The 18,027-nt window shown below is 41.7% G+C and overlaps 1 long non-coding RNA gene across 2 annotated transcripts in view; it reads left to right on the top strand.

The window, feature by feature from the left end:
* Positions 1 to 18,027, top strand: part of LOC309371904 — a 64,572-nt gene that overhangs the window by 1,768 nt on the left and 44,777 nt on the right. For both annotated transcript variants that reach the window (XR_014169336.1, XR_014169337.1), the window contains exon 2: positions 439 to 531. This is a non-coding gene — a long non-coding RNA (uncharacterized lncRNA). The remainder of the gene's footprint in view (positions 1 to 438; positions 532 to 18,027) is intronic.

Below are 18,027 nucleotides of genomic sequence, written 5' to 3'. Positions count from 1 at the left end.
CTCAGTGGTGGCACCCCCCTGTGGAATGCTCTCCCATCAGATGTCAAGGAAATAAACAACTATCCGACTTTTAGGAGACATCTGAAGGCAGCCCTCTTTGGGGAAGTTTTTAATGATTGATTCTATGAATATTCTGTTGGGAAACCCAGCCAGATGGGTGGGGTATAATAAATGATGATGATGACGATGATGTTTTAATACATCCCTGTTTCTTTGTTGTAAGTTGCTTTGAGCAGGATATCTTTGTAGAAAAGCAGCCTACAAAGAAAATGAATGAAGGAATGAAATCAAGTCACCCAGATAGGTAGCAATCCTAACAAGACTTACCTTGGCACTCTTTAATTCAATGGGACTGACAGCTAAGTAGACATTTTTAGGATTACAACCATGGATGGCTTTGTGATGGTCCATTAACTCCTTCATTCACTTTGCCTGTAGGGCACCACAGGACTCTGTTGTTTTTGGTAACAAAGACTAACAAGGCCTGCGAACTGCAAATTTATGAACTGGAAAAGGAAACACACAAGCAAGGTAACTGATCTGTAAATATTTGTTGACAACTGAGAAATATGTGTGCATTGGGCGCTATGTTACATAAAAAATAGGTATATTTCCACATCGGTGAATGTTGAAATGGAACAAAAGCTTGTGCAAAATAATACAATTGCAGCAGAACCAAAAGTACTGGATACAAACGATAGTTAGAATGGATTGGGGCAAGTTTGTACAGTGGTACCTCGGGTTAAGTACTTAATTCGTTCCCGAGGTCCGTTCTTAACCTGAAACTGTTCTTAACCTGAAGCACTACTTTAGCTAATGGGGCCTCCAGCTGCCGCTGTGCTGCCGGAACACGATTTCTGTTCTCATCCTGAAGCAAAGTTCTTAACCTGAAGCACTATTTCTGGGTTAGCAGAGTCTGTAACCTGAAGCGTATGTAACCTGAAGTGTATGTAACCTGAGGTACCACTGTACATTTCTAGTTTGAACCAGAGATATACACTTTTTTCCCTCCCACTCTTAGTCATCAGGTGACACCTCACACAAACCTCTGAGCTTTCCATTGCACAGACATTCATTGAGGGCAAACAGATTAAAAATGTTAATCATATTCACTTCCTAACAATTTCACCAAAGAAGTCCATGGGACTTACCTTATTTTATCCTCTCAGTAGCCCTGTGAGGTAGGCTAGAACAAGGGAGACTGGCTGGCTCAAAGTCACCAGATAAACTCATGAGTGATTGAAAAATTGCGTCCCAGTCTCTCCAGCCCTCTTTCGCTCCATTCACTTTGGGTGGCAGAAAAGAAAAGTAAGGTGCCCTGCCAGGAAATAAAAAAAATTCTATCTCTTTTAACATCACAGGTAAAGCCAGCACCCAAGAAACACACTGAAATGCTTTCTGAAATCATCCTCATTGTGCAAGATTTTCTCTTCTTGCCTCAAAAGCAGGTGGTTGTGGAAGAAGACAGTCAACCTCCCATTCCATCCAAGTCTCCTGCTGTGATTAGAAACTCAAATCATTTTTCTTCTTCTCTTGTAAAAAAAGGAAGAAAAAAGTTCCAGGTGTAGAAATATTACTTTTGGTGCGTCGATTACTATGACAACCCTTCAGAGATTTGTATCTATCTTTACGTCTGAGGTTTTGCTCTCACTGAAAAGAAGAATTACCTGGGTTGGATCTTGATGGCCATTTATTTTTAATCATTTTCTTTGGATACCATCCCGACAGAGAAAAGGAAATCTGCCTGGATGCATCCAGATTTATTTATTTTTTAAGGTCTCTTGCAACAGATTCTGTACTTCACATTCTCTGCTAGTCTTTTAAATAGGAAAAGGAGCTCCCCACCTTGCAAGAATTGAGGGGAAATTGTTTTAAGAAGTCTAACGAACAAACAGGGATATCAAACAAAAGCGGAGGATTAAGAGACAGGCAGTTTATAGAAGAATTTCATTCCAATAGATGGGCATTGGTCTTTTCAAAGCTTAGTTGTGAGGCTGGCCCATGTAACTTTCTCAGCTGTTAAATGTCGAAGAAAACTAAGCACAACAAAGCATCAAACATTAAAAACTTCCCTATACAGGGCTGCCTTCAGATATCTTCTAAAAGTCAGGTAATTGTTTATTTCTTTGACATCTGATGGGAGGGTGTTCCACAAGGCGAGAAGGCCCTTTTGCTTGGTTCCCTGTAACTTCACTTGTTGCAATGAGGGAACCGCCAGAAAGCCCTTGGAGCTGGATCTCAGTGTCCAGGCTGAACCAATTCCCTAGATTGCTGCCTCCCTGTTTCCTCTGCTTGTAATTGATGTAGAGAATCCAAATGCTGCAACACTGAGGTAAAGCTGCTGTAAGTAAAAGGAGATATGTTGGCATAAAGACATATGGCAGTATGGCTGGAGGGAGTGGGGCACTACTAAGCCTATCATAGTTGAAGCCTGGTTTTCTGTAGAATGTTTCCTTTCAGTAGGAAAATAGCTCAAATGGTGTTTGGTTGTGATTTGTGTTGCATGTGATATAAGTGAATGGGACACAAAGGCAGTCTTTCACTTTTATGTGCGCGTTATGTGATTTGTTTGTTTGTGCTAGAGTACTTTGTGCCCACAGCTAATGGATTCTCTTGACTCACCTGGGTTGCATAAAGAAAATTAATAGGACTACAGAATATGAGGGAGAGGAGATGGGGCAACTTTCATTTTCCACAGTTAACATTTCTGTTCTTCCTACATTGTTTTAATTTATTTGACTAAAGACGGAAAGTTCACTGGTGATGAAGGAGTCAATTCAGCTGTTACACATCTGGAACCCTTTGAATAAGGCTATAAAACTGCAAATCTTCATATATAAATCTTCTTGTGAATTAAGGATGCTCGTGGAATTCATTCTTTTGAATTCTGATCTGTGCCTCCACATACTTTGAGGCTTTCTTAGATCTTCCTGGTTCTACACTTCCTAATATTCCATCAGAGATCTTGGCTAGCAAGAAAAAGGTAGCCAAATGCTAAAGAAAGCTGTTTATAAAAGTTCGTTTCAGGAGAAAATTAGTTTAAAACCCATATTTATATGTGATTTGTGTGTAGACTTGAACAATAAATAATTATCACACTGATGCAGGAATGGAACAGATTTGTGAGTGAACACGCAGGAAACTGCTATGAATAGGAACCTGACTGGTTTACCTGTCTCTGCTGGAAAATGCATTTGCTGAACTTTGAAACTGAAATAGTACTGCACTGCCTGGAAATGTGCTAGGTACCATTGCTTACTCTGAGATTCGGTAATTTATTTCTGCATTCCAAATTTGATACAGCCTAAGCAAGAAGAACAATGGTTTTCAGGCACATTCTCATCCATTTCTCTTTAGCATTACAAATAGCAGCTTGCATAGCTATTCCTTCGTTCTGTGATGGAAAGAAGAAAGGCAAAGGCTGTCAGGGGAAGCCGGTTACCCTAGGGAAGAATAGCAGGTCTTATTCAAAGTGACCATAAGAGTGCATAGGGACACCAACATTCAAAAAATTAGGTACTATGCAGGGATGGACCAGTATTTCCCAAAATGGGCAATACCGCCATCTTGGGGAGCACTATTAGCCTCACTTGCAGCTGGGAAACATTGAATAAAAATAAGGGGGCAGTGGAAGCATAAAGAAAGAAGAAACTTTTGAAAAAGCATTCAAGCATGTTTCATCTGTTGTGTAATGATGCTTACCACCCATTTGGGTGCTGTTTCAGGACAGCGACAACGCCTCTCCAGGATGTGGCAGTCATCCTGGAGGCCAGGGGGTTTGCTGCATTTGGGGGTGTAATTTGTGTGTAATTTGAATGTTACTATGGTGTCATATTTCTCCTTCATGGATCACTGCCTTGTCATGGTGAAGAGGTTTGAATAATTCAGAGAAGCTATGAGCTATGCCGTGCAGGGCCACCCAAGTCATGCAGGTCATAGTGGAGAGTTTTGACTAAACGTGATCCACCTGGAGCAGGAACCAGCATGCCACTCCAGTATCCCTGCCAAGAAAATTCCATGGACAAAAACAAAATATGGTCTGAAGTTCAACATCGAAAAAACCAAAGATCATGGCCACTGGGCCCATCACCTCCTGGCAAATAGAAGGGGAAGAAATGGAGGCAGTGAGAGATTTTACATCTTTGGGCTCCATGATCACTGCAGATGATGATAGCAGTCAGGAAATTAAGACGCCTGCTTCTTGGGAGAAAAGCGATGACAAACCTAGACAGCATCTTAAAAAGCAGAGACATCATCTTACTGGCAAAAGTCTGTAGAGTTAAAGCTATGGTTTTCTCAGTAGTGATGTATGGAAGTGAGAGCTGGACCATAAAGAAGGCTGATCACCAAAGAATTGATGTTTTTGAATTATGGTGCAGGAGGAGACATTGAGAATCCCATGGACTGCAAGAAGATCTAACCTATCCATTCTGAAGGAAATCAGCCCTGAGTGCTCACTGGAAGGACAGATCCTGAAGCTGAGTCTCCAGTACTTTGGCCACCTCATGAGAAGAGAAGACTCTCTGGAAAAGACCCTGATGCTGGGAAAGATTGAGGGCACAAGCAGAAGGGGACGACAGAGAACGAGATGGTTGGACAGTGTTCTCAAAGCTACCAACATGAGTTTGACCAAACTGCCGGAGGCAGTGGAAGACAGGAGTGCCTGGCGTGCTCTGGTCCATGGGGTCACGACGATTCGGACACGACTAAATGACTAAACAGCAACAAATGGTGTCATATTTACAACGTCATTTCCTTTACTATGTTGTAGGATGTAGGTGGAAATAAAGATATGTAAAAGAATGCAAATTGGTCACTGCATGGTGGATTGGTTAAATTCAGATCTACAGATTAGTCTGGGAGGTGTATATCTTTCACCAGGTACTACAAATACATCAGGGTTGGTGCAGTGACTCTTCAGGGTCTCTGACCTCTTCCTTTTTCTTACCTTGGTACCTGAATCCTTCTAATTGGAGATACTTTGGATTGCACTTGGAGCTTTTGTATGCAAAGCAGGTGCTTTACACTCACATTTGGTCATTTCCCCTAACCGCCCGCTTTTTAAAGCCTGCACAGGTGAAGTTTCATGGCACTGGAGAACAGCGGCTAGGACAATGGGTATTAATAGAAACTGATGATATTCCCCTCATCCCTGCCCCCAATTTGGATCTGCATTAATACAAATCTAGAGGGGATGTGCTGCAAAACTGTTTAGTCCCAGCTCATTAATTGACCACTTTCTTTCTTTTCCTTAAATACATGAACAAAGCAATTTAATGGGGCTGTTAAATTACCATTGGCTAAGACCAAGCATAAGCTGTGATTTGAACAGCGATGGAGAAATGCAGGTGAATCGGAGCAGTAAGACGCACAAAGGAAGACATCATAAATCCATTCATCTTGCACAGCATCTCTTTTCTGTGATTCCTGCAGCCCCTGCAATTTCAGGATGATTTCACAAGATTTTCTTAAAAACGGAATCCCTGTGCTGATAATCAACGGATCTGCTTTTTGGCCCCTGCAATGCTTCCAATGAGTGCGTTCCACGTCACCAAAGTTGGTGAAGTTGAGCCTGGAGGATGTTCTGCATCTTCCTTAGCTTCAGAGAAGATTTGGTACTTTTCCACAGCTAATTAAACTGCAGAGTTAGTTCACAGTTATGAATACATCAAGAGCAAAGTGGTTCGTGATTCTCCGAGACATGTCAAAATCTCAATGGGAAGCTTTGTTTAAAAAAATCTTCCACCCACTATTTCACTGCCACACAGCTTCTTGAGCCCTCACAGACATGCTCCTTCTAGGTCCATGTAAAAAAGGTAAAGGACCCCTGGACGCTTAAGTCCAGTCAAAGGCAACTATGGGGTTGCGGTGCTCATTTAGAAGACATCTGAAGGCAGCCCTGTTCAGGGAAGTTTTTAATGTGTGAAATTTTAATATATTTTTAATCTTTGTTGGAAGCTGCCCAGAGTGGCTGGGGAAACTCAGCCAGATGGGCGGAGTACAAGTAATAAATTATTATTATTATTATTATTATTATTATTATTATTATTATTTCACTTTCAGGCCGAAGGATCTGGCGTTTGTCCACAGACAGCTTTCCAGGTCATGTGGCAGCATGACCAAATGGCTTCTGGCACAATGGAACACCATGACAGAAACCAGAGCACATGGAAATGCCGTTTACCTTCCTGCCACAGCAGTACCTATTTATCTACTTGCACTGGTGTGCTTTTGAACTGCTAGGTTGGCAGGGGAGGTCCATATACCTCTCAGCAGTAAAATGGCCTTTGTAATGGCTTGTAGATTTCCTGTTCAATATATTTTTTAAGAAGAGCTTCAGTGTAGAACAGCAGCCTTGGCAACTGGTGGATCTGTATTTGGTGAAACTAAAGACAAATCTCTGGGTTCCACCTCAGGCAAAGCAGCTGAGGAAAATGAAACGATTTCTGAAAGCATCACAAACATTCCTTGGGCACAGGGAATCCTACATGGAGCTCATAGAATGGTTTTATTGTTGCCCGGGCTGGTGACAGAGGAGGAGGATATCTTTCAGTTCATATTTAAGGGTGGGCCTGCTTCCCGGAACAATACATGAAACTGAACTGAATTACAGACACCCTTCAAAATTTGCACTTCTCTGAATTTTGCAATGTAGTCCATTCAGTCAAAGAATGTACACAAAAATGCATATACAAGGATGAAGTGGGTACAGTAATGTATAACTTCTTGAAAACACCATAAATAAAAATGCATTATATTTGTGTAGATTAGGAAAAGTTGCATGTAAAAATGTGTAGACCAGGATAAATTTGATGATGAATTTTGAAGAGCTTTTTTTAAAAAAGAAAATGTGAAGAATTGAACTTTAGATTGGAAAATAGAGAAACTGAAATTGACAGAATTGCCCATCCCTAGTTGCCTCAAAGACCAGAATGCTTTGCTGGGCTTCCAAAACAACAACAAGCACAAAGTAGGAGGTTTTTGTACTGCAAAATCCTCTTGTTTATTAGCTGATCTGGCAGGAGTTCTAATGCCCCATGAGGCATTTTCTACAGTACTGTGCTGAAAATTTAATCCATGCTTTCCCCATTCTTCATCAATTAATGGGGAAAGAAATTTCACTTGGAAATTATCAAAACACACACAGAGAAAATACAAAATAGTCATGGGTGGGGTTTTTGTTGTGCGTACCTTGCTTTCAAGGTGACAGGGGTGTGTGGGAGCCTCCTTCACAAGGAAATCAAGTCTCATTAAATTGGAGGTTTGGGTAAAGCAAGCACCTTTTATTTATGTTTAAATGAAACTAGCCAACAAGCCAAATGTGGTTTCCTCTAACCATTTTCCTCAGTCCATGTACAAGGTATGTTCCTTAACATTCCCCTTCTATTGGCAATAACAAGACCACTGGCAATTACCTCCTGCAGCATAAGGGCCAGTGAGGAGATGTGGGGAGAAAACTATCTAGCTATGCTCTCCAGGAAAAAGTTCTGTGTCATATGAATATCCTAGTCTCCCTGGATCTTTTAGGAGAAGCGTATTCCTTGAAGCATCCCTTTTTGAAGTTAAGTTGGTTGCTTCCAAGAGTATGATCTTATCTGTGGTGACTCAACAGTTGAACTCACTTTCTCAGGTCAATGTGATTCACTCTTTAAAAACCACCTGGAGTGACATGGATGCTTCCTTTTCTCCCCCAGAAAGTGTTTGGAGCAGGGTGAAGGATGGCTTTAATTTGTGTTGCTGCAATGTCTTTTTATGATGGTTTCGTCAGTGATTGTTTTTGTTTACTATATAAACTGATGAATTACATTACAGTGGTACCTCGGGTTACAGACGCTTCAGGTTACAGACTCTGCTAACCCAGAAATAGTACCTCGGGTTAAGAACTTTGCTTCAGGATGAGAACAGAAATTGTGCAATGGCGGCAGTGGGAGGCCTCATTAGCTAAAGTGGTACCTCATGTTGAGAACAGTTTCAGGTTAAGAATGGACCTTCAAAATGAATTAAGTTCTTAACCAGAGGTACCACTGTACTGAATTTAAAACTTCCCTTGGGTCCACGATCTTGAGGAAGGCAGGGAAGAAAGGAAATAAATAACTATAGTTAAGTCTCATTTGATCCACATGGGACTTTACTGCACAGTCAACTGTGCATTTAGATGAGATGGTGATAAAAATAAGAGCACTGATAAAATCGGGAGGATGGAAAACAAAGCCCCAAACTGGCTACTAAACAGGTGTGAGCATGGGTTGGTGAAATCATAATACATTTTCATTCACAACTGCTAGCCATGCAAATATTTCAAAGCCTCTAAGGAAGGCTGCATCAATAAATGCTGTTTCTGCAGGTTATGACTATTGGAGTGATAATGGGATTTCAAGGTACTTATCATCCATCTTCTTACAAACAAATCTGTTCAGGCTAATTCTCCCAGACTCGTAGTAATCTTACACCTGTCACTTTCATTTTATATTTTAAAGTTGGACCTAAGAAAAACATTGTTGTTTTGCCTTCAGCAGTGGGGTGGGGAATTGTATAGAAAAGCTCAAACAAGAAACAGAGAAGAAAATTAGCCATGTGTGGAAATTTGTGTTGGTAGAGTGAGAACGACATTTGCCCCACTGAATTCATCTTATACCAGTTTTATTTCTTCTTCTTCATTCACTTTATAGTAGTCTAACTCAACTGCTACTGAATCTGTAAGCATCAGTTAGATGAAGCTGAAGGAGCAGAAGAGACTGGGTCTCATATAAGAGAAAATATTCATTTCTATAACCCATGCATTGGTGGCAAAGATTGAGCATGTGAAGTAGGGCTGTGCAGACCACTTCTGATTCATTGTGGGACCCAATTTGGTGATCCCAGTTAGGCCCCAGTCAGACCTGAACTGCTCTTGACCCAGTCTGATCTTGACGAGAGGCTTGAACTGAATAGGGGGACTTGCACAGTCCCCAATATAAAATGAATATTTCAAACCCTAATTAAACATGTAGTAGGTGGCATCATCTGCCCACTCCACCCAACATGGGGGATGTAGGAGATGGTGCAGTCAAAAGTCTCTCCTCCCTCTTTGGTAGCCATAGATGATTCCAGGTGGAACCAGCCTGGAGTGATCTGGGATTGCCTTGACACATTCCAAACTAGAGCTAAAGAAGTAGTACTGCACAGGTATTCCGAGGCTGCAATCTTACACCTACTTTCCTGTGAGGAAGTTTCACTGATCTAAGTAGGACTTAGACTTGAATCAGTATGTTTCTGCGGTACACGGCAGAACAAAAACTGTTGTGTGTCTGTACAAAAATGCATCCTAATTCATTTTTAGGGAATATAGCAGTTCAGCAGTTGACATACTGAGTATATTCTCTTTGCTATAGAAGTTGAAATGATGAGCATGCTGTTCATGCTCTCTCTATATCATTTCAACTTCAGTATCAAACAGATTACCCAATGGGATGTGTCCCATTGGGAATTACCCAGCATGGAACCCCATAACAGTTCCACACTTTCTCAAGGTGTTCATTTTGGAATTGTCATCATGTAGGAGCAAGCCTATGGAGCTGAATGAGGTATTTGAAGGTTAAGAATGGTAGAGACCTAGGCACGAGACCCAAAGAGTTAATGTGCGATGGTGCAAAGAATATGCCAGACTGAACTGATGGAATTTCAGAAATGAACTCTTCCATTACCACCTGCCTCACTGGTGCTTCACTCACAATTAAATTAAGTTGACTGTAAACACTTCTTTCACATCCACATTAATATTCCTTGTCAGTGCACAGCACTCACTTTCTGAAACCTCAAATTGGATCTTGCCTTGCTGATTCTCTCTGACAATTGTTCTCATTTCTTCAGAACTATGTGAGAATGTCAGGATTCGCCCTCCAGCTGCTGCCATCATTCAATTGCTTCCATATTCTAGACCCCAGGAGAAGTTCGTCTTTGCCATAATATTACTGTGTGTGTCAAACGACTCACGGCATTTAATGTGTACCATGCAATTACATTGCTGGTCTTTCTTTAATTACAGGTGTTTGAGGGTTATTTTTATCTGGACCACAGTCGGTTGTGGGGTATCTCTCCTCCCTAGTTAGTTATCATGATGAAAAACACCCCCCTGTGGACCTAAGATGTGTCAGAAATAATTCTCACAAAGGTAGCCAGTTGGGATGAGAGAGAAGATCAACTTCCCTTCCCTACCATGCAGTGGTCCAGAAAGGAATCTTCCCATTTCTATTCATATAGAGATAGAGATAGAGATAGAGATAGAGATAGAGATAGAGATAGAGATAGAGATAGAGATAGAGATAGAGATAGATAGAGATAGAGATAGAGATAGAGATAGAGATAGAGAGAGATAGAGATAGAGATAGAGATAGAGATAGAGATAGAGATAGAGATAGAGATATGTACATGGAGGCAGGCTGAACGCTACACATTAAGACATGTAGTTTGACAATAAGGCTATTATCCTATTCACCTGAGCGCAACTTACATGTGAGTTTTCAGACACTCTGTTTTGTGGTTTCAAGCAGAAAAAGCTGGGAATTCAAGAACTATGATTTTTGTTTTGAGGAGTAATAATGACATACACAACAGTAAATGTGCTACAAATATCTCTCAAAGAGGTAAATCAACCAATCAACCATTTGTTGATCAAAACAGCTGGCATCTTACATGTAAAAGTAAAAAAGATACAGGACCCCTGGACAGTTAGGTCCAGTCCAAGGCAACTATGGGATGTGGTGCTCATCTCGCTTTCAGGTCAAGGGAGCTGGCATTTGTCCACAGACAGCTTTCCAGGTCATGTGGCCAGCATGACTAAACTCCTTCTGGTGCAACGGGACACCGTGATGGAAACCAGAGCACGTAGCAATGCTGTTTACCTTCCTGCTGCAGCAGTACCCATTTATCTACTTGCACTGGCATGCTTTCGAACTGCTAGGTTGGCAGGAGCTGGGACAGAGCAACGGGAGGTCACCCCATCACAGGGATTTGAACTGCCAACCTTCTGATCGGCAAGCCCAAGAGGCTCAGTGGTTTAGACCACAGCGCCAGTACCTTGGACAGCGGGAGACCAGAACTGTAAGAGCAGGTCTGTTACCATTTTAAATGGCAAAGCATAAGTAGTCAAACTTTTTCTTCCCTAATAGTGAACAGTCTTTTCTTTTCAATATAAGCTAGGAATGAGAAACTTGTGGCCCTTCAAATATTGCTGGACTCCACCTCCCATGAGCCTCAGTGGGCATGGCTAATGATCAGGGATGATGAAAGTCATTTGGAGGGTGACAGTCTCCTTCTTCATCCCTGATATAAAGGAAAAGAGGTGCCCCATATTGACTTTTGTGAATAGCAAACCACTTGAGCTTTCATTGTGTACATTCATTACTTTCCCCCACCCGCTTCTTCAATACTTCAAAAACTCACAAACTTACTTGAGATCATAGTGGTAGAAAGCATACCATGTGTCCGCAACTTGTATCTCACAAAGTTGACCACAGCAGACACTCTATGCTGGATAGCCAGGAGTTTAATAAACCTCCTGTTTCTACTGCTGGCCTGGGATGACCAGCAAACCAGCAGAATTCACAGAGAAGCAATTGTGTTTTGATGTCCAACTGGATTTTAGCGTCTACAGAAAAGGATAAAAGTTGAAGCATCATGTGCACTCCCAAACTGCAATGAACAGTATGGAATTCAATTGCTACCAAACGTGATTATAGCCATTAGGTTAAATGGCATTTTAATAAGGATTAGACAAATTTATGGAGGTCTATTAGTGTCCGAAGCTCATGATAGCTAAATGGAATCTCCATGTTAGGGTCCATTGTAGATCTCATTATGATGGAACCAAAGCCCAGATATTAGCTATCACAATAATGCCCTTCCTGGGAGTTTTCAGAAGCTAGGTGCTCTTGCAAACATAACGCTGGTTAAATCCAGCAAAGCAATTCTTATGTTTAGGCTTATGTGTATGTCACAATGTTGCAGACTTTATTCTTTAAGCTGCAAAATTCAGCACTCATTAACAGATCCCGCTTAGCCCTGTCTCTGATATTCTTCAGTTGATGGGCAAATTATTATTATCATTATTATTCATAGTAGTAGTAGTAGTAGTAGTAGTAATATTAAAAATAATTCAAACAGGTTTTGTGTTTGTTGTGTTGACCCCCCTCCCCATTTCCTATTTATCTTAATATGTTTTAATGTGGCTGCTGTTGGCATTTTTTATTTGTTTTACCTTATTGTTATAGACTTCTTGAAAATCATTGGCTTTTCCTTTCAAAAATGGTTCATTAGTTTATTATTATCACCATTTTGTGGTGGCAGGTGCCCACTGGATCTGGTAGGGTTGAAGGTGGTGGTGGTGGTGGCGACAGGCAGAGACAACACCAATGACAGTTGGGCCAACTAATTCCAATGTCGACCCCATCCTCTCGCTTGATGAGTTCTGTAACAGCAACGGTAAGGAGGAGAAGGAAGCAGACAGAGCATGCCATGCCTTGGAATTGTAAGTAAGAAGGCAGGCTGGTAGGGGTGGTTGAGAACAAACTGAGGTTGGTGAGTAGAGCTTCATGTGCCCTAATAAACCAGCTGTCGGAATCTCCGTTCGACCGAGCTGATAAAGCTCATCTTCCGGAATTGCCCTCTGATGATGATTAATGACCTGAGCCCTTAAAGAGGCTCCCGGCCCATTCCCATTCAGCAGAGAATCAAAGCAGCACACGGAAGTGATGAGATTTATGGCTATATCGCTATGCTTTATTTCTTACTACACAAACAGAAAACACATCCTCTCTCTGTGAAAGCAGAGAGCAACTGAACAAACAAAGGAACAGGAAACCAGTAACGTCACATCCGTCTCCTGTGAGACTTCCAACAGTATGGAATGTGTGGAATGTAAACAGAGTCTTGTGACTCCAAAGCACTGCACAGTGGCAAACAGAAACTAACACCAGCCTCCACTGCAGCTGTAAGCTGCCTTGGGTGCTATACGTAGTAAGGTGTGACATGCACAAACCTATTGTTGCATGGCGCCCCAATCTCTGAGCACAGACCAGTTCCCTTTGCCAGAATAAGGACCATATTTAGGTCATAACTATGGCCCTTGCTTGGCTAATTCAACAATGGAATCTTCCATTAGACATTAAGCCTTGTTTGATACAGGAATTTGAAGGGACTTGTTCATCGTGCAACCTATCCCCAAATTACAACAATATTAATACAGTGGTACCTCGGGTTAAGAACTTAATTCATTCTGGAGGTCCTTTCTTAACCTGAAACTGTTCTTAACCTGAGGTACCACTTTAGCTAATGGGGCCTCCCGCTGCTGCTGTGCTCCTGCCATGCGATTTCTGTTCTCATCCTGAAGCAAAGTTCTTAACCCGAGGTACTATTTCTGGGTTGGCGGAGTCTGTAACCTGAAGCATCTGTAACCTGAACCCGAGGTACCACTGTATTGCAATTATTAACACTTATAATAATAACATCAGCAGTCATCGTCAGTGCTTTTTTTTCTTAAAAAAATGTTTAGGGGTCCCCTCATTTTCCTACTCATATTGAAATACTGCCCCTCAACGAGGCCAAACTTAGATTCACAAAATGTTTAGGGATGCGCGTACCCCCCAAGAAAAAAAGCACTGGCCATTTTTACTAATAGCCATTGACAGACTTCATCTTCCAGGAATTAATCCAATCCTGCCTGCACCAACCTGTTTCAAATTACAACAAAGGCTGCAAGAAATTAATCATTTGTGCATATCTGTGCACACAGAGCTATTTTTCCAGAAAATGAGGTGTCAGAGCTTACCATGAACTATTTCTCTTAGAATGTCTATGGCACCCAACCCCAAAAGCCCCAGCCAGCACAACCATCCTGGCTCAGGCTGATGGGTGAAGGTTGGTAGAATCCCTTTTTAACTTCCTGAAAAATCTTGTGGTTTTTTTGTGTGTGTGTGTGTGTTTTTGTTGTTTGTTTAAGCAGCAGACCAACTTTCTAAGCAGGTTGCAAACAAATGCTTTAAGGAACATCATATGTTATCTTGTAGAACAGAAAAATAGCTAAAACAAAACAAAATTCCTTCCAGTAGCACCTTAAAGACCAACTAAGTTAGTTCCTGGTATGAGCTTTTGTGTGCATGCACATGAAAGCTCATACCAAGAACTAACTTAGTTGGTCTTTAAGGTGCTACTGGAAGGAATTTTGTTTTGTTTTGACTATGGCAGACCAACACGGCTACCTATCTGTAACTAGAAAAATAGCTAAATACAGTAAGCAAAGATTTTTTGACTTTTTTTAAAAAGCTTTCTGTCCCTCCTCAAGTTGAGGACCAGGGAAGCACACTGAAAATCACATTCATAACAATTCAGAATAAATGATTTAAAATAGGAGAGAGCATGTCAATTTGCATGTTCTTTATGGGCTGCAGAATCCCTGTTTTGTTGTCATAGATTTTGGGTTCTTTTCACACACGAATTTTATTGCTTCAGCAGTTAGTTCATGCAGCTTTGCTAATGCCTCTTTTTTAAAAAAAATCACAACCATGAAAATAAACAAAAAAACAAGCCACCAATTGGCTTGCAAGCACTAAAGCAAAGCCCTACACTACTTTTACTTGCTTTCGAGCTTCTTAGAGAAGAGAAAGGTCAATCGCAGCTTGAGGATTTTGTCTGTCATACTTAATTGAAACATGCACCAGAGATTCTTTGGGGGCAGCGAGAGAGTCCTGCATTGGTTTTTCCCCAAACCTGTTGTCATCATTGATAAAAGATGTCACTACTCCTTATACTTAGCCCATAGTTTCCCAGGGCCTGACATTGCCTCCTTTGGCTGGAATGCATTCTAAAGACACAAGGACTGTAAATTCCCTTCACTTAAGCTAAGATTGACATAGGAAGAGGGACTGTGATCATCATACAGCAAGGGAGAAAAAGAAAGCCTCTCCTCCTCCAAAAGGGGAGGTGTTGTGGGCGGGACGCAATTTCTGCGTCACACAGGGGGCATTATGCCCCCTGCCCCACTCTCCTGGCTGGCACACTACGCCCACACAGGTAAGCGCCCAACCGGGCGGCTTGGAGGGGGCGTGGTTTGCTGTTTAAGGTACCGCTGCGCCAGCCATTCCGCCTTACTTTTCACCTTCTCATCGCGAGTCAGCTTGGAGTCAGCTAGGAGTCATCGTCAGGTTAGCAGAAGCCAGGGAAGAACTCAGCCACGAGGTTTGGAGTTGGGGTGTGTGTGTGTGTGGAGGCTTCCTGGTTCCTGGCTTGCCTTTTAAATTTAGGAGGCTTACGTGTGCTCATTGCTTTACTGCTTTAAAAACCCAGGCATCCAGGTTCACTATCTGTGTTAATTTTTGCAATCTGCCTTTCGGTGACATCAGGGGAGAGCTGATCAACAGGCTCCACCTACTGGTGAATAAACCCCCCTTTAGGCTCACCCCTCTCCGAGTGGGTGGAGTCAATCTTCCGTGGTCCAATGCCTAAGCCAATACCTTCTCACTTGCTGTAATCAATAAAGTTGTGGCCTTTTCTTGCCCATTAACCTTATACACTGTGTCCGTGTGTCTTCATTCCACAAAGCGGGGATCAGGTCCTCGAACCACAAACTCCACCATTGAAAAGCACTTACTATAGCAAAAACAAAAAAAAACAAAACAAAAACCGGCATGTGCAGGGTTCTTCAGACCCCAGACACCTTCAGTTCCCGTCAGCTCTCATTAGCTTTAGCAAGTGACAATGAGATAGGAGCAAGCATGCAAACTTAGCCCAGCAATCTTACCAAATCTGAAAACACACCACTGATTCTCTTAGGAAATTGGATAAATGCCGCTATCAGAAGGGGGTGTCAGTACATTCTGGGTGCAGCAGAAGGAGAATGTTATACATAACATTATTTTTCAAAACAAACAAACAAAATAAAAACCCAAAAAACCAAGGGTCTCCAATGTGATGCCCTTCACATGCCACTGTATTCCCATCATTCCTGGCCATTGGTCACAGTGGCTAAGGCTGATGGGAGATGGAGCTCAACATTATCTGAAGAATGCCACATTAGGCTTGCTCTGATTTAATTACTCCAGTCTTTCCTAAACCTGATGCACTCTTGACAGAGTTATGACATATCCAAGTGCTCTACAAAGAGAGTAAACAGTTTCTTGGAATATTTCATAAGTTATTGCCTTCCCTTGAAAGCATAAGTTTTTATCTAATTTCCCTTAATCAAACATGGGGTTCTGGAGGGATAATATGCAGTAATTTGTAGCCAGAGGGTAGATTTTGGTTCTTTGAGTAAATGAGATTCTGCTTGCTCTCATCTGTGCATTGATATATCAGCTTTACTGTTTAACTGATATTGCTGAAGCAGGCAGCGATAAGAGTGTACAGCTGCACAAATTTGCAGATTCCCTTTCATTCATTCACCTTGATGACTCCCCTTAGGGTAGAGATCCAGACACTCTCAGAGGAAAGTGCCATTTCAAACAGAGTTTAGACCAAGTCTGGACACAGAAACTGCTTTGGTCGCCCTGTATGATTACCACTGTCTGGTAACCTCTAGGTTAGATTACTCTGATGCATTATACATGGGGCTACCTGCTGCTGCAGAATTCAGCAGCCAGGTTTGAGGATATAGCACCAATCCTTGTCCAACTGCACTGGCCGCCAGTTAGTTCCCAGGTCCATACAAAGTACTGGCTTTTAAAAACTTACTTTAACTTCAGATCACCTCTTCCCGTATAAACCAACCCGGATCATTCAATAATCATCTGAGGCCCTTCTTTGTGACCCTCCTTCATTGGCGACATGAGAGAAAGCTTTTTCTGCAATGGTTCCCTGTTTGCAAAATGCCTAGGGCCTTCATTACATATCTTAGGGTATCAGGCAAAAAAATAAATCCTCTTCTCACTGGCCTTTGGCTAATTAAACAATCTGTGGCTCTTCAAACTGCAAAGGCTGGCTGGGAATGAACCTTGATCCTAAATGTCAAAATAAGCTGCAGTGGAAAAAATAATAATAACCAGCCGCAGGTAGTGATATAAGCAAGATAAATATTCCCATTTAGCCACTTTCTTCTTAATACCTTCCATTTGTATTCACATTTTTATTAACATAACAACATTCACCCCAATCTTTATAAAATCCTACTTTAGAATGCTAATGCTCATCTTTCCTTTTCTAATATTATTTCGCCAAGAGAGTCAAAGCTTTGTAGGCTTAGAGCAGCATATAAACTCTGACATTCTGTATCTCTGTGATGAATAACAATGACAAAATATGCTTTAAAAGGATTTGGTATTCTAATTGCTGATAATTGTTAGAATACTTATTATTATGTGTAAAGGCTGTGCACTGGTCCCAAGATTTGTCTTGTATCACTAGCAGACCCTCCAAGTGTCCCTATTTTCCAAGGACAGTTCTGGATTTCTGGTTTCTGATTTGATCCCGGAATATACCACTTTTCCTTAGGAAATCCCTATTTTCATTGGAGAAATGTTGGAGGGTATGGAATTATCCAATCCCAAGCTATCTGAAGGCAGCACTGTATATGAAAGTTTTAAAATATTTAATGATTTATTGTTTTTATATGTGTTGGAAGCAACCCAAAGTGGCTAAGACAACACAGCCAGATGGGTGGGGTATTAACAGCAACAACAACGATGACAACTAGGACGTCCCTGTTTTCATTGGAGAAATGTTGGAGAGTATGCCATAAATGGGATCCTCATAACAGAGGGTCCTGGTTGCGTGTGGGACCCAAGAGCTCACCTGATAGGGTTAAAATGGGGGGGGGAGCAAGAAGTCCTGGCCATTCCCCTGGGATCACACCAGGCGATTTTAGTCAATAGCCAGTGGTGGTGTGATCCCAGGGGCTTTAAAAACAGCAGTGTGATGCAAGGAGCGGCACTTGCTTCGCACTGTTGAACACCCGCCCACCCTCCCTAGTTTAGTTAGTCGCTTCGCCTTGCTTTGGTTTGGGTCACCTGTTTTGGAACAGGGGCTGGGTAGGAATTTTTCCATTTGGCAGATTGGCTTTAG

The sequence above is a fragment of the Podarcis melisellensis genome (assembly GCF_964234715.1).
Source record: "Podarcis melisellensis genome assembly, chromosome: 6".
Taxonomy (NCBI): Eukaryota; Metazoa; Chordata; class Lepidosauria; order Squamata; family Lacertidae; genus Podarcis; species Podarcis melisellensis.
Note: the sequence above shows the minus strand (reverse complement) of the source record. Positions and strands in the feature narration are given on the sequence as shown.